The 25,721-nt window shown below is 41.8% G+C and overlaps 1 long non-coding RNA gene across 1 annotated transcript; it reads left to right on the top strand.

Annotated features, from left to right (window-relative positions):
- The first annotated feature begins 932 nt into the window (after nt 1–932).
- LOC117505620 lies at nt 933–20,272 on the top strand. Its single transcript, XR_004559176.1, has 4 exons — nt 933–947; nt 13,109–13,113; nt 15,830–15,834; nt 20,101–20,272. It is a non-coding gene; the product is annotated as an uncharacterized LOC117505620 (long non-coding RNA).
- Nucleotides 20,273–25,721: the final 5,449 nt, after the last annotated feature.

Raw genomic sequence — 25,721 nt, 5'->3', positions numbered from 1 at the left:
CACACCCCTGTGCAACTGGATGCTGGATTTCCTCACTGGCAGAAACCAGTCTGTCCGTGTGGAGAACAACATCTCCAGTGTCATCTCCCTGAACACCGGCTCCCCCCAAGGCTGCGTCCTGAGCCCCCTGCTCTTCACCTTTTTGACCCATAATTGTCGTCCAAGGTACAACACCAACCACATACTGAAATATGCAGATGATACAACAGTTGTGGGCCTCATACAGGACAATAATACACTGGCCTATAGAGAGGGGGTGCGACATCTGGTGGACTGGTGTAAGGCAAACACCCTGCTCCTGAATGTCGACAAAACAAAAGAGCTCACTGTTGACTCAGCCACACAACACTCCTCATCAACGACACAGCAGTGGAGATTGTCAGCAGCACCAAGTTCCTGGGGGTACACATTACAGACAACCTCATCTGGTCACTTCACACTGCCTCCCTGTCAAAGAGACCTCAGCAGCGTCTGCATTTCCTGCGACAGATGAGAAGAGCCCCCCCCATCATCTCCACCTTCTATAGAAGGACCTTCAAGAGCCTGCTGACCAGCTGCATCTGTGTCTGGTCTGGGAGCTGTAAGGCTTCAGACTGGTGAGGACAGCGGAGAAGATCATTTGGACTGCACTCCCCCCCCATCCAAGCCATTGCCAACAGGCAATGCCTAGCCAGAGCTCAGCGGATCCTCGCTGACCCCACCCATGCTGCCAGAATTGACCTTGACCTTGGTATCTCCTGTTTGTGACTGTGCATTACCAAGAACAGTTACCAAGAACTGTATGAACTGTTATGCAGAACGACTAAGAACTTCCAAGTCGATTCTAAAGCCAAGTCCAGCTTAATTGAACTGCATCATAAGACGTGCTGTTGCTGACCTCTGACCTCTATGAACAATTCCTGAACAGTGAACAATTCTTTTATTAAGCCTACCATGAACATTCTGTTGTTAAAGGCTTCCAATGTTACAAGTGCATTCACTCACCTTTGTTCTCCTCATCCTCCTAGAATGTTCCTCATCCTCGGCTCTGTGCGTTCCACCTGGCTCCAGTTCCAGTCCCAATATCCAGGATTCCAATTCACTCTCTAACTCCCAAGCCTGGCTCTGTGTGCATTGCAGCTCCCTGATTTCCACCGCTACAAGCAGGCCCTGTCTCGGCTCTGCAGGCACCGTCTCCAGCTCAGCATTTTAATTCCTGAGTTATTCATTATGGTAAATAAATCTCTTTTGTTCACTACCTGTTCTTATCCTTGCTCCCAGCATTTGAGTCCATTGCCTGTAACAGTCCGGTCCCATCCGGACACCTAAACACAACAGTTTTTGAGTGACAGGAATATGCACATGAAAAAAATTCATTAAACAATTAATTTTGTCAATACAAAACATAAATGTGTTGTTTGTTTTGTTTGTTTTGTTTTGTTTTGTTTTTGGATTTGCAGAACTCCTACTTAACTTAAAACAGTGTAAAACAAAATATAGAAAAATAAAATTTCAGTACCAGTGCAAATATATATTTTTCATGTAATTTAAGTTCAATACATAATCAGTGTTCATGTATCCATCCCCTGACTTGTCTGAAGAGGACTGGATGTAAAAGTGATGGTCATCATGAGTTATACTAAAGGATGTGTTTGGCTTTTAGATTTTATTTCTGCTAATTCAAGGTGTAGATTAGTATTCACTGTGAGTTTAAAGGGTATCATTTTAGAAATTTCTATACCCATTTTTTTTGTTTGTTTGTTTATTTTCATGTGATAAAAAGTTGAAACATGGCAAACCTCAACTTTTCCACAGCACTGTATATTAATCACATGTATTAACCGCTTCACTTTTTCCACATTTTGTTCAGTTACAGCCTTATTCTACAATGGGATATTAGAGGATTAAAAAATACATACCTTTTTATACAAACCACATCTATCCCTGGAGTTGCTTTGTGAACAGCAAACTGTTGTTTGAGTTTTTGGCTGTCGCGTTCCTTGTGTGTCCATCACTGGAGACATGCTGTTTGACTTTGGACAATCCACCATGAGCTCTTCGCCCTGTTCATGTTTCAAATCCTGCAAAATCCCGCAAAACTTTGGAGAGTTTACCACTCTGTGAGATGTCAGTTACACTGAGAAATGCATTGAGACACTGTGATCAGGCTGCAATTTAACCGTTGCACATGGACAACAGCATTAACATTGCAACATAAACTCTTTGTATATTGTGCCTAAAACTCTCGTGAACACGAGGTCTCTTAGATAATAAACCGACCCTTTTATTTTTTTTTTAACTATAGGGATTTGAATGACATGCGATTACACCAATCATGCTTGAACCCTCGTGCGCATGCATGAGTTTTTTTCACGCGTGTCGGTGACGTCATTTCCCTGTGGGCAGGCCTTGAGTGAGATGTGGTCCCGCCCTCTCGGCTGAATTCCTTTGTTTCACACGCTGCTCGAGACGGCGCGCGTTGCTTTATCAAAATTTTTCTGGACCTGTGAGGAATATCCGAGTGGACACTATTCGAGAAATTAAGATGGTTTTCTGTGAAAAGTTTAACGGCTGATGAGAGATTATGGGGTGTTTCTGTCGGTGTAAGGACTTCCCACGGAGCGGGACGTCCTGCAGCGCTTCCAGGCGCTGTCGTCGGCCTGTTTCGAGCTTAAAACATCCTAATTTAAGGCTTAATTCACCCAGGACATCGTGAGAGAACAGAGAAGATTCAGAAGAGGCCGGCATGAGGAATTTATGCGGACATTCCACTGTTTAAGGACATTTTTTTAATGAAAGATGTACGCGCAAATTCGCCGAGTCGTTTCCGGCAAATCTGTGTGCGCCGCGACAGGAAAAACACCTCCGTGTTGAAAACCATTTGTAGAATTCAGGCGGCTTTTAATGGCTTTCAACAAGTGAGTAACTGAGAAATTGTTTAACAGCTTGGGCATGTTCCAACTTGCCGGTTAAGATTTCCAACGGAGGTGTTTTTCCTGCCGCGACCCCCCGCGGTCGGGTCCAGCCCGACATGCGACTCTGCCCGCACGTTCTTTCATTACAAAATGACCGTAACAATGGAATGTCCGAATAAACTCCTCATGCCGACTTCTTCTGAAAGTTCTCTGTTCTCTGACGACTTACTGCGTCAACAGAGCCTGAAATGTGGAAGTTTTCAACTTGAAACGGCGAGACGCTGCCGCCTCGAAGCGCAGATCGCCGTCAGGCGCCGTGGACCGTCTTAAAGCGACACTACCAGACCAAAATCTCTCATCAGCCGTTAAAATTTCTACCGAAAACCAGCTGAATTTATTGAATGGTGTCCACTCAGTTGTGCCTTACAGTTTTGAAAAAATTTTTATCAAACAAAGCAACAGTCTCTGAGCCATTCATAAACAATGAAAAAAAATCGACGAGCGGGTGGACGACTCCTCACTCAAAGACTGCCCACAGGCGAATGACGTAGCCGACAGGCGTGAAAAAACTCTCGCATGCCCACGAGGGTTCAAGCATGTCTGATGTAATCACACGTGATTCAAATCCATATGGTTTTTGAAAAAATAATAAGGTCGGATACTTTTCTAAATAGACCTCGTATATGATCTGGGGTTTATAGACATTGTTATTGTGTTTGTTTTATGTAAATGTGAGAAGCTCATGTTTCTCCGTTATTTTCAATGGGAATCGCTGTGAGCTGCGATCGCTTCCTGTTCGTGTCGTTCTGTGAAGTGAAGTTTGCTCTTTAACACCCTGCTTATTGTCCTTTTGCAACACTGTTTGTCCAGTTTGTTCCAGAGTAATATAAAGATGTCTGAATTCAGTTTGTGTTTATGAAGATCCATGCACATTAAACGTAGCAGACACGGATTATATACATAATGGTCTGTCTGTCTGGTCTGTCCGGATAAACTCCAAACTATATCTGTAGCCCTAAAAAACTATATATATTCTGAATCCTCATGACATGGGGAACAAACTGGTACCATTTTTTTTTTTTAAAGTTGAACTGAAAATTACCCCCAAAATAGCCATTTATGTAAGACCATACAGTGTTGTACCATGTTCTTTTCATGCTGCCACTCTGTCTGTGTTTCTGTCTGTCCAGGATAAACTCCCAAACTATAATATGTAGCCCTAAAAACTATACATTCTGAATCCTTATGACATGGGGAACACAACTGGTACCATTTTTTAAATGTTGAACTGAAATTTACCCCCAAAAAATAGCTGGCTGTGGGTATGACCAGGCAGATTCAAATTTCCAGCTCTGTATATGTGTTGGCCATCTCTGTTTATTTAATCCCTTTCTTCAGCTACTTTATGTTCTTAACTGTTAAGACCGGACTGTCCTGTACAACCCAGTTGCCTTCCTGTCTGAGTACATTCATTTTATGTTTGTAAAATTGCAATGTAAAAACAGTGAAATACACCACTACCTCAATTTTGATTCATTGACATTTACATTTACTGTTACCTACCTTTTGTGTGTAATTTTGTTATAAATTTGATTGCAAAACAACGTCTGCTTGAAGGACTTCAATGTGTTTGTCTTTTAACCAAGTATTTCCACTTAGTTTGGAGAGCCCACCTCTTATAGTTCTGCTGGACAAAATTTAGCCCATTAACTATTATATTTATAAGACATCAGCATTACAAAAACAAATGTTGGGCAATTGTTTTGATTAAAATGATTGGCATTTGGCCTATGTCTAAAACAGGATAACCCAGGCAGCATCAGGTACCCCAGCTAGTATTTGGAATATTTGTTTTAGCAAGTTTTCAGGGTCTTATTAACGTGATGAAATGCTAAAAAAATTACATTCTGGTCAGATAATGTTCATTTGCAATTGTTGTCATGTGGATTCTGTATGTTGTTTGACTGCAGCGAGTCTGTGGCACGCAAGGGATCATGGGATATCTCAATAGGGTGAATTGAAACAGTTTGATGGCAGAAGGTGCAGTGTACCTTGTAAACATCATCATGTACCTTTTCAAGCCATGCATTTCCCTTTTCTCTATTCAGGTCCACAGTTTTGCAGCCTTCTCCTCTTCTTCCTTGGGGGAGTATTAACGGAGAGAGTACTGTCTGCTGTGCTCAATTCCTGTACCGCCACATCCAAGCTGGTGTTCTGTCAAGATGAGGAGCGTCATCGAGGTGAGGTTCTGCACTGAAAAAAATTACTTGATGAAGTTCGCTTATTTTGATGGGCAAGTAAATGTATAAATTGTTCATCCGACCGTAGTAATGTATAAAATCTACTCACTATAAAATGATAAGTATTTTTATTCATTTATTCATTTCCATTTATTTGTACAAGGACAGCATACAATTACAGTATGCTCATCAAGCAGAGATGTTTGTACCAGATTGTAGCTGCAACAGCTAATTTCCATCTGTAGTCCTTGAGGGTCAGGGGGATACACATAGGGCTATTAAATACATCACAAACGAACCTAGAAAATATATAATACTAAATTCATAAATATATAATATTAAATTCATTCTTACATCATTCATTTCTAAAATACTGTGTCATATCAAAACGTTTAAAACAACCAATTATAATTAAGCCCTGTCCCTCATAACATGCAGCATCAAACATCAAATTGTCAAGACATTCATAAATTCATCTAAACCTCTCATTATACTGTACAATATCAAAACCCACTTGTAAAAAATATTCACCCTTCATACAGTTCATCTCTCACACTTTCTATAATAGAATCAGACATACTTATTTACACATGTCTTCAGTGTTACCTTTAGCAGTGTATATATTTAGTGCCTACCATCTTTGGTTTGAAGAAGCATGATGTTAACTTTACAGAAAAGTCTTAAACCGTTCTGGTGTGTCTTTTATTCCTCTGATAATATATTCCACTTCTTTGTGGCTCTGTAAGAAAATGTCGATTATGAAAATGTAGTCTTACATTTGGGAATGGTACACTGCCTCCGAGTGGTTGCTCTTGTTACCCTTGTTGTATCAGAGGACAGGTGAATGAAGTTCTTCAGAGGTGGCGGAGCTTGATTATGAACTATTTTGTATACCATTTGAACCTCATGGAAAAAGATAAAATTTTCAAAGCTGAGCATAGCATATTTGCTCAAAATATGACAATGATGATATTGAATACTTTTTTGATCAAGGGTTTTAAGAACCCTTTTATACAGGGACTCCAAAGGTCTTAATGTTGTTAGATTTGCTTGAGCCCAACTTGTTATACAGTAAGAAAATGAGGTATTATCATTGCATTTAGAAAGCATTTTGCAGCCTCTGTTGTTAATGTGTTTCTTATGCTTTTAAAAGTAACTAAATTAAATTTCAAAGTGTTTGAGATCTTTTTTATATGCTTCTTAAAACTGAGAGTTGAATCTAATGTAAGCCCTAAATATTTGAACTCAGTTACATTTTTTTAAAATTTGATCATTGATAATATATTTGGATATACTGTTGTTTTATTCTTAATAGTGAAATACATGGCTGCTGTTTTTTCCAAGTTTAATGTTAGACAGGATTCCTGTAGCCAGGTAGAAACTCTTCCCATGGCTATAGTTAATTTGCTCACAACCTCAGTCATATTTGTTCCGTGTGTGTATATATTGTATCATCTGCGTACATTTGTATGCTCACATTGTCACATACTGAAGGTAAATCATCTATATATAAAGAAAATAATGCCATAGGTATTAAAGGCACTGCGCTGCGGTGGTTTGAATCATATTTATCTAATAGATTACAATTTGTTCATGTAAATGGGGAATCTTCTTCACAGACTAAGGTTAATTATGGAGTTCCACAAGGTTCTGTGCTAGGACCAATTTTATTCACTTTATACATGCTTCCTTAGGCAGTATTATTAGACGGCATTGCTTAAATTTTCATTGTTACGCAGATGATACCCAGCTTTATCTATCCATGAAGCCAGAGGACACACACCAATTAGCTAAACTGCAGGATTGTCTTACAGACATAAAGACATGGATGACCTCTAATTTCCTGCTTTTAAACTCAGATAAAACTGAAGTTATTGTACTTGGCCCCACAAATCTTAGAAACATGGTGTCTAACCAGATCCTTACTCTGGATGGCATTACCCTGACCTATACTGTGAGAAATCTTGGAGTCATTTTTGATCAGGATATGTCATTCAAAGCGCATATTAAACAAATATGTAGGACTGCTTTTTGCATTTACTCAGGCTGGACTATTGTAATTCATTATTATCAGGTTGTCCTAAAAGTTCCCTGAAAAGCCTTCAGTTAATTCAAAATGCTGCAGCTAGAGTACTAACGGGGACTAGAAGGAGAGAGCATATCTCACCCATATTGGCCTCTCTTCATTGGCTTCCTGTTAATTCTAGAATAGAATTTAAAATTCTTCTTCTTACTTATAAGGTTTTGAATAATCAGGTCCCATCTTATCTTAGGGACCTCATAGTACCATATCACCCAATAGAGCGCTTCGCTCTCAGACTGCAGGCTTACTTGTAGTTCCTAGGGTTTGTAAGAGTAGAATGGGAGGCAGAGCCTTCAGCTTTCAGGCTCCTCTCCTGTGGAACCAGCTCCCAATTCAGATCAGGGAGACAGACACCCTCTCTACTTTTAAGATTAGGCTTAAAACTTTCCTTTTTGCTTATAGTTAGGGCTGGATCAGGTGACCCTGAACCATCCCTTAGTTATGCTGCTATAGACTTAGACTGCTGGGGGGTTCCCATGATGCACTGAGTGTTTCTTTCTCTTTTTGCTCTGTATGCACCACTCTGCATTTAATCATTATGATTGATCTCTGCTCCCCTCCACAGCATGTCTTTTTCCTGGTTCTCTCCCTCAGCCCCAACCAGTCCCAGCAGAAGACTGCCCTCCCTGAGCCTGGTTCTGCTGGAGGTTTCTTCCTGTTAAAAGGGAGTTTTTCCTTCCCACTGTCGCCAAGTGCTTGCTCACAGGGGGTCGTTTTGACCGTTGGGGTTTTTACGTAATTATTGTATGGCCTTGCCTTACAATATAAAGCGCCTTGGGGCAACTGTTTGTTGTGATTTGGCGCTATAAATAAAATTGATTGATTGATTGATAATGCCGGGCCCAAAATTGACCCTTGTGGTAAACCTATATTGCACAGTTTTATCTCAGATACTACATTATTAATTCTGACACATTGATTTCGCCCTGATAAATAAGATTTTAACCAACTTATTGTGTTTTCTGATAGTTTGAATCTTTGTAATTTTGAATAGAGAAGTTCATGATTTACGGTATCGAACGCTTTGCGTAAGTCTAAGAAAATTGCTCCAACAACTCCTCCTTTGTCTAAATTTGATTTTATGTTTTCCAAGAAATAGCTACAGGCTTTTAAACCTGGAGTAGCTTATTTCGACTTGCAAAATATACATATACATACATTTATGCTCCTAACGTAAAATACAGAAAATGTTTTACTTACTAGGCTATAAATACACTGAATACAATTAATTAAAAAAAACTGTGACGGGAAAAAAAAAAAGCGCAGTTGCACGTCGAGCGAGTTACATCATCTCCACATGTGCAGTTGCACGAGGCACCTCATCTCGACGGGTGACGTCTTCAAGTCCGGGATAGAGCGATATGCGCATACGCACGCATGCGCAGTAGCGCAACGCACCTCATCTCGACGTTCAACTCATCTCAACGGGTCACCGGTACCATCCATGTTTGTTTTTGAGACTCTCTTCCAGTATCTTCTACAAGTTACACTGAGTGACAGCGCTTCGACCAATGAAATTAGCGCATTACCGTAAATTCTAATATAAATCGCTCTGTCATTCATCGATTATAAAGCATCCATGTTTGAGTCTCTCCGAAACAAAGGACAAAGTGCATCCTTATCGACTCAATACAGGACATGTATTTTAATTTCCAAATACAGGACAGTTGTGTTTTTCATGGGACAGTCAATAACCCGACTTGGGGCACCTTGAATTGGCTTGAGTTTCAACCTTGCCTGGAGTACCCATTTGGCCTGGATCGAGTATGCCCATAACAGCCAGGGTGTCTTCAGCCACACGGCCTCTCCCCTTTTGAGGTGTGTCTGGGGTATCAGCCCCGTTGTTTCCGGTGGTTGAGGGAGAGGTCGTGTGCCCTCGGTCCAGGCCCACCTACGGAAGTGCCGTCGAGGTGTGGCGTGCCGCCCGTTCTGCTTTGCTAAGGCCCGGACGAGGGCAAAAGCCCATGCAGACCATCGGCGGACCCGGCCCCTGCGTATCGGCCAGGGCAGGAGGTGTGGTTACCACAAAGGACATTCCCCTCAAAGTGGACTCCCCCAAGCTACAGGACCGTTACATCGGCCCCTTCACGATCCTTAAGGTCATCAGTCAGCCGCAGTGAGGCTTCAGCTTCCGGCTCACTGCGGATCCATCCTGTGTTTCATGTGTCCCGAGTTAAACCGCATCACACCTACCCCTCTGTACTCCGGGTCCGGCGCCGCCTCCTGCCGGATCATCGATGGCGAGCGGCTTGGACTGTACCCGGCTCTTGGATGTCCGTTAGGATGGGGGGGGTCTTCCAGTATTGGTGGAATGGGAGGGGTACGGTCCCAAAAGACGCTCCTGGGTGAAGAGGAGCTTCATCCTGGACCCGGCCCTCCTGGCCGATTTCTACCGCCGCCACCCGGACAAGCCTGGTCGGGCGCCAGGGCACCCGTTGAGGGGGGGGTCCTGTTGTGTGGGCCGCCAGAAGAGGAGGTACTGCTGGCCCACCACCAGAGGGCGCCCTGTCTGGAGTGCGGGCTCCAGGCACCAGAGGGCGCAGTCGCCTCACAGGAGCAGCCAGGGTGACAGCTGTCACGCATCACCTGCAACAGCTGTTACCAATCACCTGATCAGCAGGGGTACATCAGCAGGACGACGTCTCCACCTCTTTGCCGAGATATCGCTCTACCTGGAAGGTAACGTTCTCAGCTGACTGTGTGTTCTTTCGACAGTAACCTTTTCTGACTTTTGTGCATTGTATAGCAGACTCTTTTTCCAACGAGAGGTGGAGGTAGTTTTCCTGCCGTGTGGATTGCTGGGTGCAAGCGCGCCCCATTTAATTGTTTTTTGTTCCTCGCCAGCAGTACCAGGTCCGACACGCGGAGGCAGTGGCCACCTGGGAGTTCGGGACTTGGCGGCTCCAGTATTCCCGGGGTCTGGTGGCGGAGGAAATCGTGTGGTTCCGGTTCTACTTTGGACAGACGTCTTCTATCTTCAAGCCTGCCCACACGACACCTTTTGTGATTTGGCTTTTTGTCTATTGTTGTAATCTGTTGTATTTGTTGTGCCCATTCACAACAGTAAAGTGTTGTTATTTGACTTCCTCCATTGTCCGTTCATTTGCGCCCCCTGTTGTGGGTCCGTGTACCTACACTTTCCCAACAGAATATTGGATTTGGTCAGACTTTTACACCGGATAACCTTCCTGACACATCTTCTATTGTCCAAGGAGAAACATGTGAGCAGCTCCTGGTTTTCCTGAATGATCTCCCAGCCAAGTCAGTCAAGAGAGCATTTTCCTCACAACGATTAGCTGCGAAGAATCAGGACCTACAAGCATGAAAGATATGTGAAACCATTGTGTGTTTTGGTAAAAGTGGCAAATTTTGCACAAACGTTCAATATATAATAACAGTATTTCAATATCATGCCAAAATAATTTTTAATTATTACTTCCATGTTTTCTTAACATGTTGCATCCATTCTAATGACAATTATATTGATTAAAGAAATGTGAAAGATCGTGGTATGATACCTATTTTTTTATTATTACATATATATCAAACAATATCTGCATATTTGCTGCTTTTACCGTGTTTTATTGATGCTTGACACATATCTGCTTTGTATCCTGCTTCACTTTTGTGAGTTGACAGGATTTGTTGTGCTTTTAAATTTCATAAATTTATGTTATACAAGATTTTACATATTGATCAAACATTTAAGAAATTACATTTACATATTTAAAAAAACATCCATACATTTATGAAGCAAATTTATAAAATAATATTTGAGAAATAATGTTTTACAATTTTATATAAATCATTAAGCTATTAAATTTTGAAATATGTTTTTACCAAACAAATGTTAATAATTACTATGATAAGAATAATAATTTCTCAATCTGTCCTTCAGGGATTTGACACTTTTTTGGTTGTTTTTTTTTTTTTTGTTTGTTTGTTGTTTTTTTTTTGATAATTGTAATTCTGATGGACTAAATTTCATTAATGTGTCCCTGTATGTCCACACTAATGAGACATTTTGTCTATTTGTTGTGTAATATTTTGCATGTTTTTTTTTTTTTGAATGCTCATTGTCCTTATTTTTATTGTCAGATGTGTTTGTATTTGAAAAGGCTCCAGATGTTCGATTTGTTGTGTCTTTGAGTTTTATGAAATCATTGTTAAAGGTCACATGGTCTGCAGTCACTGCAGCTGAATGAATGTAATGAGCGTCTGACGACCTCTGTGTCTGTCACAAAGTGGCCTTAATCAATCACTGCCTCCTACTGATCACTGGCTATCAGAAATCAAGGCCAGGCTTTTTATGGGGTTTTTGTTGTTTGTTTATTGATAAGTGATTTGGTCATAACTTAAGGCACAGTTCACAGTTTGGTTTTTCCTGTTGAAATATTCACAGTCAGGACTCGGGCGTGTCCTTCAGTTTTAGTGCTGCTGCATAGCCTGCTCGATCAATAAGGGCCAGTCATAATTTATCAGAGATCAATACGCCAGGGCTTTAAAATGCAGCTGTTATAGGGTAGGTGCTGTTTTTTTTGTTTTTTTTTTTTTTTTAGATATACTCAACACCTGATAACATTTGCACACTTTCGGCACAGATCAAAAACTTTGTACTTAAGAAATGATATAAAATGAGAACACTGTCTTGGAATGAAGAATCCATGAACCAATGCTCGGTGAGACTGAGATGGAATTTTTTGCTTTTAGTTCTGTTAGTAGCTTAAAAAAAGAGATTTAACTGTTTTCCCCAAAATGTAAAACCATTTAAATTCATAATTTATGTAACTATTTGTCAGTGCTTCATTTATTGTCTGTTATGAGCCGTTCTATTCCTGTGGTTTTCTTCCACTGCTCTGTTGTATCAGAGTTACTCTGCAGATGAATAACAAAGCCATATCAGAGCTGATATGATGTAACAGTCTGACCTATGACCCCAGAGCAGAGACACCACAGGTACCAACAAAGACAGCAGTCCGTACAACATTATCCATGTGGATGATAGAGGACATAGGCGATGGTTTGGAATACAGGAAGGCTGTCCGTCCAACAACAGTGTCTGTGAGGGAAACCGCAATTGTCTGGTCCAGTAAAACAAGCTTTGATTTCAGTGTACTGTCACTCAGCATGGACACACTTCATTGCACCATTAATGATGTCACTCTTGTTGCCCTATGATGTCACAGAATCAGTCACAGTCTTTTATATGGTAATAATTTCACATTAAACACAAACAGATTCACACCATTTTCCACACACTGTAATAAAAAAGGTTTTCTCTTTTATCAGCTGCGCTTTCTTCCCATTTTCCACTGCTCTTTGTCCCTCAGAGTATTGTGTCCCATAGCCATTTGACACACATCTTCCACATGGACACCATGCCTGTTGCCATGGTTGCATTAAAAAATATAGGGCCACCAACCATCAATCAAATCTTCTGCTAATCTGTTGATTTATAGGGAAGGACTTTAAAATTTAAAGCCCTTACATCATTATGATGGCTATGTTTTAGCTGGGAGGACAGTTTGTGAATTTGTTGGATTCAGTGTATGTTCATCTGTTTGTCCATCTGTCTGTCGGTCTGTTTGTTTGTTTGTCCATCTGTCTGTCCGTCCGTCTGTCTGTCTGTTTGCCCGTCTGTCTATTTGTCTGTCAGTCTGTTTGTCCGTCAGTTTGTCCCTCTGTTTGTCCGTCTGCCCGTTGTCTGTCAGTCTGTTTGTCCATCTCTGTCCAAAATCATTTGCTGGATTTCAGTGAAGCTGCACACAAAAGGCAGCAAATCATATATGACAGAAAACAGTTCTGGTCTGACATCATCAAAGGGACTTTACTTATTGTGTACTTAGTGTATTTCTTGAAGTATAAGTCACTGTAGTTTAGTAGTTTGGGAGGTCCAGTGATTTATGTTCCACTGCAACATACATTCTGAAAAATGACACATTCATTATTAACAATAACTATTTATGTTGGACTTTCCCAGGAATCAACAGACCAAACACAATAAATTCTAATAATAGAAGAATAAATTCCAAGAATAAAAACTACACCATAACAATTCACAAAAATCCAAATTAAAGAGCTGAAAATACAGAAAAACTGTGGGACTTTTATTCCACTGTGACTTTATATGTAGTTTTTCATCTTGAAGAGCCATTTTTATACTCCAAAAACTACAGTCATCATATGATACTGAGTTCAGGTAAAGAGTGAACATGATAAGAGGAGGAACTGGTTCCTGACCCCAGCAGCTGAGGTTCTGACTGAGTGCTGGAAGGTCTGAAACCTACCAAGCAGAAGAGTAGGATCTGTGTGTGAACACATGAATGACAAAGTGAAAAAACAAGCTTTGCTGCTGTGGTTTTGACTTGGCTGGAGAGTCGACGTGACACTGCAGAGTTTCCTGCTGTGCTTCCTTCCTTGGAGGACAACGACACAAAATCGACACACGTGGCCATTATGGCTGATGTTTTGTCGCTCACATCTTGTCCTGTCCGCAGAACAAAGACAGCCAGAGACGGACGAGCGCCGGGTCTGTAAAGAGCAGGCATGTCCAAAATGTCTTCCCCGTCCCCTGACTGACGGCTCCGACATCACGACGCTCACGAGTCGTCAGTAAAATCTGTGGACGGTACTTTGTTTTCACACTCAGATTACATGCCAGGAAGTTTCGTGATCGTTCACCTTCATCGTCACAGTGACCAGAGCTTACTGTTTCAGTTTCTGAGCATCCAACGGATAGAGTTCGGTGAGAGGGACCCCCAGGCACTGATGGAGAAAAGGTTCCTGACTCATCACTGATGGTAGTGTTGACTGGGTGTGATATGTGTTGAAGTAATCCTGATGATGGCGCTGATCCGAGCTCAGCAAATGATGACCCGAGTATCGGTGTAACGCTCCTCCCTGTCCTCCTCCATACTTCGCTGACTGAGTTCCTGTGCAGCAGCAAAGTTCAGATGGGGCGTGATGGCTGATGTGTCGTCAGGCCGTCTCGTCCACACATACAAAGGCCGAGGGTTCTGTGGTCCCGTCTGCCTCAGCGGGACACCAGGACGCAGCAGCCAACGCTACATTCACATCCACGCCACAGGGTTAATCTTCAACCAGGAACTGACACGCCCCCTTGTTGCACCATTCAACAATGCACTCCATTAGTGTATCCTCGGATTACGACAAGAACAACATGCAGTACCACACACAGTCTCACATATAGTACCACAGTATCACATACAGTATCACAGTATCATAGTATTACATACAGTATCAGTATCACATACAGTATTTCATACCGTATCACAGTATTGCATACAGTATCACAGTATCACATACAGTATCACATACAGCATCACAGTATCATAGTATTACATACAGTATCAGTATCACATACAGTATTGCATACAGTATCACAGTATCACATACAGTATCACATACAGTATCACAGTATCACATACAGTATCACATACAACATCACAGTATTGCATACAGTATCACAGTATCACATGCAGTATTGCATACAGTATCATATACAGCATCACAGTATTGCATACAGTATCACATACAGTATCGCAGTATCACATAGAGCATCCCAGTATCACATGCATGTACCACTCTATGACATACATTACCACAATATGAGATGCAGTAAAACATACAGTATCACATATGGTAACACAGACAGAATAACATACAGTAGTCTGACTCCACAGCTCTGTGCTCATTTAATGTGTCACAAACATTTGAACAATGATGACAAACTACTAAAACATCTTCTTTTTTTTTTTGGACATAAAACTTCACACATTTTAGAAGTTTATCAGGTTGTGTTGAGTCTGGTGTTAAAAGACTTAGTTATCATTTGCAGTGGTGTGTGGTGTGTGTGGTGTGGTGTGTGTGTGTGTGTGTGTGTGTGTGTGTGTGTGTGTGTGTGTGTGTGTGTGTGTGTGTGTGCGCATGGGTGGGGTTGACAACTATTAGGTTTTAAAATGGATTTGAAACAAAATTCACAATTTGGGGGGGGGGGGGGGGGGGGTTAGTGTGCCTCAATAGAGAGAGCAGTGTCAACTCAGAACATGCATAAAATACAAGCATAAAATGTGCATGTGACAGACATAAAACGATGGAGCAATTTTTGTAAAATGTTGCTAAACAATTGTCTCATCTGTAATACTAATGTTTAAATTTTGTAATGGACCCACCTTAGAGGCATTATAAAATTGTGTAACCTTCAATCTGACTGGCTGGTGCGAAGGTATACACTCTACTGAATGCCCTTCTATATAACATTTAACACATTTAATGCATATTATTGTTATTAGAATTAGTGTTCAAATGAACATAAGATGAATTAATGAACTGAAAGCAACCAGAAATACTTGTATATGTGGTATAAGATTTAATCTGTCATTCTAGTTAAGATGTTAACCCAATAATTAAGATTAATAATTATGTAAAATAAAATGTATTTTTCTGCAAATAAAAAATTTGTCTGGCAGAAATGCAGCAATATTATCACATGTTTGAGAATGATTTTGATGTATATAACTGGTTGTTTGAATACTTGGGACCACACAAACTGCCTTTTATATTTGCAGGTGTCTGACCAAAAAACTTGTGAGACTGGGTTGTTCTCTGAACACTGGATTGACATGTGCATGCTGTACGTGCACCTTCCAAAGCTGTAAGAACAAAATCATTGAATAAAAAATGACTGTGAATAAACAATGACACAATACAAGTATAATACAACCCCAGTTCCAATGAAGTTGGACGTTGTGTAAAATGTAAATAAAAACAGAATACAATGATTTGTAAATGCTCTTCAACCTAATTTAATTGAATACATCACAAAGACAAGATATTTAATGTTCAAACTGAAAACGCTATTGTTTTTGTGTAAACTATTTGGCTCATTTTGAAATGGATGCCTGCAACACATTTCAAAAAGCTGGGACAGTGGTATGTTTACCGCGTGTTCTGTTTTATTTACATTTCACACAATGTCCCCAACTTCATTGGAATTGGGGTTGTATTATTATTATTATTATTATTATTATTATTATTATACAGAAAATTGCATTTAAATTATGTTTCTAAGGCAAACCTAGTTAAGGTGAAAGTTAAATGCCCAGATATGTGACCTTCAGAACTGACTCGCTCACACATCTGGGCACTCCATCTGTGAGCTCCTAGCAATGTGCTTAGCAACACCGGCTGGGGTGTAAACAATCAGTAGCAAGTTGTTGCAAGTTTTTCATTTTCACTATTGTTTTTGTTTTATTTATTAAATGCCTCAGCAATGTGAGGCAGTAGGTTGTACCAACAAAGCCAGAAAGAAAATTTTCTTTCACGACACACCAAGAGGATTATTCATCAAATCAATTATGTGTTATTTTGGGGGGAAAAATAATTAGCAGCGTGGTTTGTCCTGAGGCAGAGCAGCAATTCATAATGGCATACACCACATAAATGATATAAATACAAAATACCTGGTGTGTCTGAGGTAGGAATAAATATCAGGATACTGAACGTCTGGCCGCTGTGTGGGATCATTTTTCCATTGTCCAGCTTCGTGATGGTACAGACGAGATTCCAGTCCTGCTGCTAATTGGTTTTATATAAAGGCTGAGTGGATCCTTGTCATTTGTTTGGTGCTTTGTATGTCACATGACATGGATTATTCATCCCATTTGTGTTGCATTGCATTTACAGTGCAATTTGGTTCCATTTAGCGTGCAAATTTGGTTCCATACATTTGGTAACATACATGCGATACACACAACACACGTGCGCTCACACAGAACAAATCTGCTGCGTTGTAAGTTGTCTGGAGCCTTGAAAAGCTGTCAGGAGGAAGTTAAAATGAAAAGCTGGACTAATTTCTGACGTGATTATTTTCAGTGCACTGAGGAAGTACGCAGTCTTTTTTTTTTTTTTTTTTTGGAAGTACAGGTGTGCACAAGCACCGTCCCACTTGTGTGAGTGCATGCACAGTGCTTAGCTTTAAAACAAACATTTTCACTGGACTGAGGAACTACACAAAGTCTTTTTTTGTTTTTTCTTGGAGGTACAAGTCAGTGCACAGCATCACTGGACTACACGTTACAATTTGGACTCCTATTTAAAGTTAGTGTTGGACTTTAGCAGCAGTGGAACACCAAAAAGTAAGTATGTAAATGTAAGTATGTTGTTTATAAATTGAATAAAATATCAAATGACAAGGATCTATTTTAGCTGTTCCATAAAACAAATAATGAATGTTTTTACATTCTTTCAATGGAATGAATATTTAATGAGGTGAAAGCTGGAACATACCATTCGACTCGTCTTGTTGAATGGTATGTTCCAGCTTTCACCTCATTAAATATTTGTTCCACTGAAAGAATGCAAAAACATTCATTATTTGTAGATTATATATCGCTCCCTGGCGATATTATCCAAACTTTCTGAATAGCTGAAGGACACACTAAGGTCCCAACAACAGCAATATAATGAAATTCAAACAAATAATTATTTAAATCTGGAATTCAAGAGCAAATACCACTCTCACATACCACATGTATCTCTATTGTAAAACATGTCAACAGCTGCATATTTTCACTCATATTTCATTCCAGCAACGGAGCTGACATGGAAGTAAACCGGCAGTGACGTGGCCGCGACTAAGTCAATAGTTCCACGCATTTCTGGAGTAATGTCAGTTTTGAAAAACTGACATTACTGAATATACTGAAATATACTGAATATAATGAAAATAGTGAAAACACCAAAGGAATGTTGCTGAAAATGAGATTACTCCAGAAAAACACACAGTGTGCTTTCAGGTTTGTGCGCTTTATTACCGATGCTAATTTATTCATTAAATTTCAACAAGTTCTGATTCAAACATGAACCAGTGCTCATGATCCTCAAAACATATTCATTAGCTTCACTGTTCTGAAATTGTTATCAATACGAAAAGCTAAAGGTCATTTTGAGGTCACTACACACTTTGATTTTTGTGGGGGTTTTTAGCAGTTTGTAGCATAGATTAGTTTGCAGTAGCAATAGGAGTTGGACTGCTGGTACATCTACTGAGGTTTGGTTCCAGATTTGTCCACTTTAGGCTGCTTGTCTGGATCCATGAATAAAACACCAAATTAAATTAATGAATAAAACACCAAACATTGTTCTAGTCCACCCAGGAAATGAAGACCAGCCTCAGCTGAGGTCGTACCGTGTGACAGATTATCATCCTGTCCGAGGAGTCGCAGACTCGAACAACACTGGCCCAATGGATTTACTTATTTACAAATGTTTCTATTTGTGGGTTTTTTATGTTAAATACACTGACTTTGGTGTCATAATGAAGCCATGTCTGCAGGATTGTAGGTAAATCTGAGAAAGCCAACGGCGTGTCGCTGATGTGAGAGGTAATCAATCGCCATCACACGTTTCAGGTCTGTGTCCACGACAGAAGAAGGAGCAGCTCTTTGTGCCCATTGGATCCCTCCTGGGCGTGTGGGTGGCGCGTGGCAGCGGTGCGTGGGTTCACCTATACACACAGACACTAAAGGCCCTCCCACACGCTCAGGATCCGCCTCCATTCCAACCATAGCATCCAGCTGGAGTTCATCAGCAAAACAGCAAGTGAGGCAGAAACCATAGAGGAAGAAGACAACAAGATCACCATGTGAGCACAAAGGCTGCGAAGAAAGGAAGAAAAGTGTGTGATGAAGGTGGTGTGGGTGTGGCCACGCTGCTGTGCAGAAAAAGTCGACTCCCACGCAAACATTCCTCTGCATTATGCAGACGTCCAGAGGAATGACGGTGTGGAATCAGGACGGACACGAGTACCTGCAGCAGGGAAAAAAGGACAAAGAGCGTGTCAGAGGTCACAGAGCCTGACACCGCCGCTGTGTGTGCGCCCACACGTGACAGGACGCCACAGCCACATCACTGACTTCAGCCTCACAGTGGCAGGTGCTGAGCAACGACACACACAGAACCCTGGGTAATCACATAGCTACAGGTCGTCGCTGATCAGCTTCAGCTTTACGACAAACATGAAACAACGTCATGCCAACAGCTCACGTGGACGTGTCCTCGTGTCCGACACACGTTTCATCAAACCAAAGCCCAAAAATGAGACTTACTGAGCAATGATGGCACACGATGAGCACGTGGCACAGGATCACGTGGTATAGGATCGCGTGGCACAGGATCACATGGTATAGGATCATGTGGAACAGGATCACGTGGCACAGGACAATGTGGTACAGGATCACATGGCACAGGATCACATGGCACAGGATCACGTGGCACAGGATAACATGGCACAGGACAATGTGGTACAGGATCAAGGTGGCACAGGATCACATGGTATAGCATCATGTGGCACAGGATCACATGGCACAGGACAATGTGGTACAGGATCAAGGTGGCACAGGATCACGTGACACAGGTTCACACTACACAGGATCATGTGGTACAGGATCATGTGGCACAGCATCATGTGGAACAGGATCATGTGGAACAGGATCATGTGGTACAGCATCACATGGCAAAGGATCATGTGGCACAGGACTACGTGGCACAGGATCACATGGCACAGGATCACGTGACACAGGATCACATGGCACAGGATCATGTGGCATAGGATCACATGGTACAGGATCATGTGGTACAGGATCATGTGGTACAGCATCACGCGGCAAAGGATCATGTGGCACAGGATCATGTGGCACAGGATCACATGGCACAGGATTGCGTGGCACAGGATCACATGGCACAGGATTGCGTGGCACAGGATCACATGGCACAAGATCATGTGCCACATGATACTGCCACGTGATGCAATACAACATACCAGGACAAACAACCACACATGAGCCAGCAGTGACAGCAACAGTGAGCATCCATACCCTAATGTAGGACACCAGAGTCTTGATCCCCTTTGAGAACACCCAAAACTGAATTGTGGTGACGGTCACAAACACAACCATCCACGCACAGAGACCCAGATCACAGCTAAATATCCGATCACTACTGTGGCTGGTTTGTTGGCCCAAGACAAAAGTATAGAACCTTACTATACGACGTGGACCACTCTGGCATGTCAGGAGCCATACATGAACCGTGCCATCAAGGTAGCAAAGTGGGCCTACAGACAGAAGATCCAGCATTTCTTCTATGACCCCAGCAACACCAGACAACTGTGGCAGGGCATACAGACTGTCACGGGCTACAAAGCCACACCCTATCCCTGCCAAACCAACATCAGCTTCCTCAATGAGCTCAACAACTTCTTCGGGAGGTTTGAAGTGCTAAACAACACCACTGAGGAAAGCTACTCCCCACCACGATGAACAGGTCCTCAGGCTCGAGACCACTGCTGTGCAGAGAGCCCTGAGGAAGGTCAATGCACAGAAGGCTACAGACCCTGATAACATTCCAGGTCGGCTGATCAAAGAGTGTGCAAACCAGCTGGCCGACATGCTCACGAGCATTTTCAACACTTCACTCATCCAAGCCCTCATCCCCCCGTGCTTCAAGTCAGCCACAATCATTCCAGTGGCCAAGAAGCCAATTATTATGTGCCTTACTGAATTTCACTCTGTTGCGCTCACATCCACAATCATGAAGTGCTTCAAGCGGGGTGGTTAAGGACCACATCCTCTCCATACTACCCCCGTTGTTTCCATCTGAGCCTGGAGCACCTGGAGGAGAAGAACACCCAGGTGTGGATGCTGTTCCTGGACTTCAGCTCAGCATTCAACACAATCATCCCCCAGGACTTGGTATGTAAATTGGGCCAACTGGGCCTCAACACACCCCTGTGCAACTGGATGCTGGATTTCCTCACTGGCAGAAACCAGTCTGTCCGTGTGGAGAACAACATCTCCAGTGTCATCTCCCTGAACACCGGCTCCCCCCAAGGCTGCGTCCTGAGCCCCCTGCTCTTCACCTTTTGACCCATAATTGTCGTCCAAGGTACAACACCAACCACATACTGAAATATGCAGATGATACAACAGTTGTGGGCCTCATACAGGACAATAATACACTGGCCTATAGAGAGGGGGTGCGACATCTGGTGGACTGGTGTAAGGCAAACACCCTGCTCCTGAATGTCGACAAAACAAAAGAGCTCACTGTTGACTCAGCCACACAACACTCCTCATCAACGACACAGCAGTGGAGATTGTCAGCAGCACCAAGTTCCTGGGGGTACACATTACAGACAACCTCATCTGGTCACTTCACACTGCCTCCCTGTCAAAGAGACCTCAGCAGCGTCTGCATTTCCTGCGACAGATGAGAAGAGCCCCCCCCATCATCTCCACCTTCTATAGAAGGACCTTCAAGAGCCTGCTGACCAGCTGCATCTGTGTCTGGTCTGGGAGCTGTAAGGCTTCAGACTGGTGAGGACAGCGGAGAAGATCATTTGGACTGCACTCCCCCCCCATCCAAGCCATTGCCAACAGGCAATGCCTAGCCAGAGCTCAGCGGATCCTCGCTGACCCCACCCATGCTGCCAGAATTGACCTTGACCTTGGTATCTCCTGTTTGTGACTGTGCATTACCAAGAACAGTTACCAAGAACTGTATGAACTGTTATGCAGAACGACTAAGAACTTCCAAGCGATTCTAAAGCCAAGTCCAGCTTAATTGAACTGCATCATAAGACGTGCTGTTGCTGACCTCTGACCTCTATGAACAATTCCTGAACAGTGAACAATTCTTTTATTAAGCCTACCATGAACATTCTGTTGTTAAAGGCTTCCAATGTTACAAGTGCATTCACTCACCTTTGTTCTCCTCATCCTCCTAGAATGTTCCTCATCCTCGGCTCTGTGCGTTCCACCTGGCTCCAGTTCCAGTCCCAATATCCAGGATTCCAATTCACTCTCTAACTCCCAAGCCTGGCTCTGTGTGCATTGCAGCTCCCTGATTTCCACCGCTACAAGCAGGCCCTGTCTCGGCTCTGCAGGCACCGTCTCCAGCTCAGCATTTTAATTCCTGAGTTATTCATTATGGTAAATAAATCTCTTTTTGTTCACTACCTGTTCTTATCCTTGCTCCCAGCATTTGAGTCCATTGCCTGTAACAGTCCGGTCCCATCCGGACACCTAAACACAACAGTTTTTGAGTGACAGGAATATGCACATGAAAAAAATTCATTAAACAATTAATTTTGTCAATACAAAACATAAATGTGTTGTTTGTTTTGTTTGTTTTGTTTTGTTTTGTTTTTTGGATTTGCAGAACTCCTACTTAACTTAAAACAGTGTAAAACAAAATATAGAAAAATAAAATTTCAGTACCAGTGCAAATATATATTTTTCATGTAATTTAAGTTCAATACATAATCAGTGTTCATGTATCCATCCCCTGACTTGTCTGAAGAGGACTGGATGTAAAAGTGATGGTCATCATGAGTTATACTAAAGGATGTGTTTTGGCTTTTAGATTTTTATTTCTGCTAATTCAAGGTGTAGATTAGTATTCACTGTGAGTTTAAAGGGTATCATTTTAGAAATTTCTATACCCATTTTTTTTGTTTGTTTGTTTATTTTCATGTGATAAAAAGTTGAAACATGGCAAACCTCAACTTTTCCACAGCACTGTATATTAATCACATGTATTAACCGCTTCACTTTTTCCACATTTTGTTCAGTTACAGCCTTATTCTACAATGGGATATTAGAGGATTAAAAAATACATACCTTTTTATACAAACCACATCTATCCCTGGAGTTGCTTTGTGAACAGCAAACTGTTGTTTGAGTTTTTGGCTGTCGCGTTCCTTGTGTGTCCATCACTGGAGACATGCTGTTTGACTTTGGACAATCCACCATGAGCTCTTCGCCCTGTTCATGTTTCAAATCCTGCAAAATCCCGCAAAACTTCGGAGAGTTCGCCGCTCTGCGAGATGTCAGTTACATTGAGAAATGCATTGAGACGCTGTGATCAGGCTGCAATTTAACCGACGCACACAGACAACAGCATTAACATCACAACATAAAACTCTTTGTATATTGTGCCTAAAACTCTGGTGAATACGAGGTCTCTTAGATAATAAACCGACCCTTTTATTTTTTTTTTAACTATATGGATTTGAATGACATGCGATTACACCAATCATGCTTGAACCCTCGTGCGCATGCATGAGTTTTTTCACGCGTGTCGGTGACGTCATTTCCCTGTGGGCAGGCCTTGAGTGAGATGTGGTCCCGCCCTCTCGGCTGAATTCCTTTGTTTCACACGCTGCTCGAGACGGCGCGCGTTGCTTTATCAAAATTTTTTCTGGACCTGTGAGGAATATCCGAGTGGACACTATTCGAGAAATTAAGATGGTTTTCTGTGAAAAGTTTAACGGCTGATGAGAGATTATGGGGTGTTTCTGTCGGTGTAAGGACTTCCCACGGAGCGGGACGTCCTGCAGCGCTTCCAGGCGCTGTCGTCGGCCTGTTTCGAGCTTAAAACATCCTAATTTAAGGCTTAATTCACCCAGGACATCGTGAGAGAACAGAGAAGATTCAGAAGAGGCCGGCATGAGGAATTTATGCGGACATTCCACTGTTTAAGGACATTTTTTTAATGAAAGATGTACGCGCAAATTCGCCGAGTCGTTTCCGGCAAATCTGTGTGCGCCGCGACAGGAAAAACACCTCCGTGTTGAAAACCATTTGTAGAATTCAGGCGGCTTTTAATGGCTTTCAACAAGTGAGTAACTGAGAAATTGTTTAACAGCTTGGGCATGTTCCAACTTGCCGGTTAAGATTTCCAACGGAGGTGTTTTTCCTGCCGCGACCCCCCGCGGTCGGGTCCAGCCCGACATGCGACTCTGCCCGCACGTTCTTTCATTACAAAATGACCGTTAACAATGGAATGTCCGAATAAACTCCTCATGCCGACTTCTTCTGAAAGTTCTCTGTTCTCTGACGACTTACTGCGTCAACAGAGCCTGAAATGTGGAAGTTTTCAACTTGAAACGGCGAGACGCTGCCGCCTCGAAGCGCAGATCGCCGTCAGGCGCCGTGGACCGTCTTAAAGCGACACTACCAGACCAAAATCTCTCATCAGCCGTTAAAATTTCTACCGAAAACCAGCTGAATTTATTGAATGGTGTCCACTCAGTTGTGCCTTACAGTTTTGAAAAAATTTTTATCAAACAAAGCAACAGTCTCTGAGCCATTCATAAACAATGAAAAAAATCGACGAGCGGGTGGACGACTCCTCACTCAAAGACTGCCCACAGGCGAATGACGTAGCCGACAGGCGTGAAAAAACTCTCGCATGCCCACGAGGGTTCAAGCATGTCTGATGTAATCACACGTGATTCAAATCCATATGGTTTTTGAAAAAATAATAAGGTCGGATACTTTTCTAATAGACCTCGTATATGATCTGGGTTTATAGACATTGTTATTGTGTTTGTTTTATGTAAATGTGAGAAGCTCATGTTTCTCCGTTATTTTCAATGGGAATCGCTGTGAGCTGCGATCGCTTCCTGTTCGTGTCGTTCTGTGAAGTGAAGTTTGCTCTTTAACACCCTGCTTATTGTCCTTTGCAACACTGTTTGTCCAGTTTGTTCCAGAGTAATATATAAAGATGTCTGAAATTCAGTTTGTGTTTATGAAGATCCATGCACATTAAACGTAGCAGACACGGAATCTATATACATAATGGTCTGTCTGTCTGTCTGTCCGGGATAAACTCCCAAACTATAATATGTAGCCCTATAAACTATATATATTCTGAATCCTCATGTCATGGGGAACAAACTGGTACCATTTTTTTTTTAAAGTTGAACTGAAAATTACCCCCAAAATAGCCATTTATGTAAGACCATACAGTGTTGTACCATGTGCTTTTCATGCTGCCACTTCTGTCTGTGTTTCTGTCTGTCCAGGATAAACTCCCAAACTATAATATGTAGCCCTAAAAACTATACATTCTGAATCCTTATGACATGGGGAACAAACTGGTACCATTTTTTTAAATGTTGAACTGAAATTTACCCCCAAAAATAGCTGGCTGTGGGTATGACCAGGCAGATTCAAATTTCCAGCTCTGTATATGTGTTGGCCATCTCTGTTTATTTAATCCCTTTCTTCAGCTACTTTATGTTCTTAACTGTTAAGACCTGACTGTCCTGTACAACCCAGTTTGCCTTCCTGTCTGAGTACATTCATTTTATGTTTGTAAAATTGCAATGTAAAAACAGTGAAATACACCACTACCTCAATTTTGATTCATTGACATTTACATTTACTGTTACCTACCTTTTGTGTGTAATTTTGTTATAAATTTGATTGCAAAACAACGTCTGCTTGAAGGACTTCAAATGTGTTTGTCTTTTAACCAAGTATTTCCACTTAGTTTGGAGAGCCCACCTCTTATAGTTCTGCTGGACAAAATTTAGCCCATTAACTATTATATTTATAAGACATCAGCATTACAAAAACAAATGTTGGGCAATTGTTTTGATTAAAATGATTGGCATTTGGCCTATGTCTAAAACAG

This window comes from Thalassophryne amazonica, unplaced genomic scaffold (genome assembly GCF_902500255.1).
Source record: "Thalassophryne amazonica unplaced genomic scaffold, fThaAma1.1, whole genome shotgun sequence".
Classification (NCBI taxonomy): domain Eukaryota; kingdom Metazoa; phylum Chordata; class Actinopteri; order Batrachoidiformes; family Batrachoididae; genus Thalassophryne; species Thalassophryne amazonica.
The sequence above is the reverse complement of the archived record's forward strand: the minus strand, read 5'-3'. Positions and strand labels throughout refer to the sequence as shown.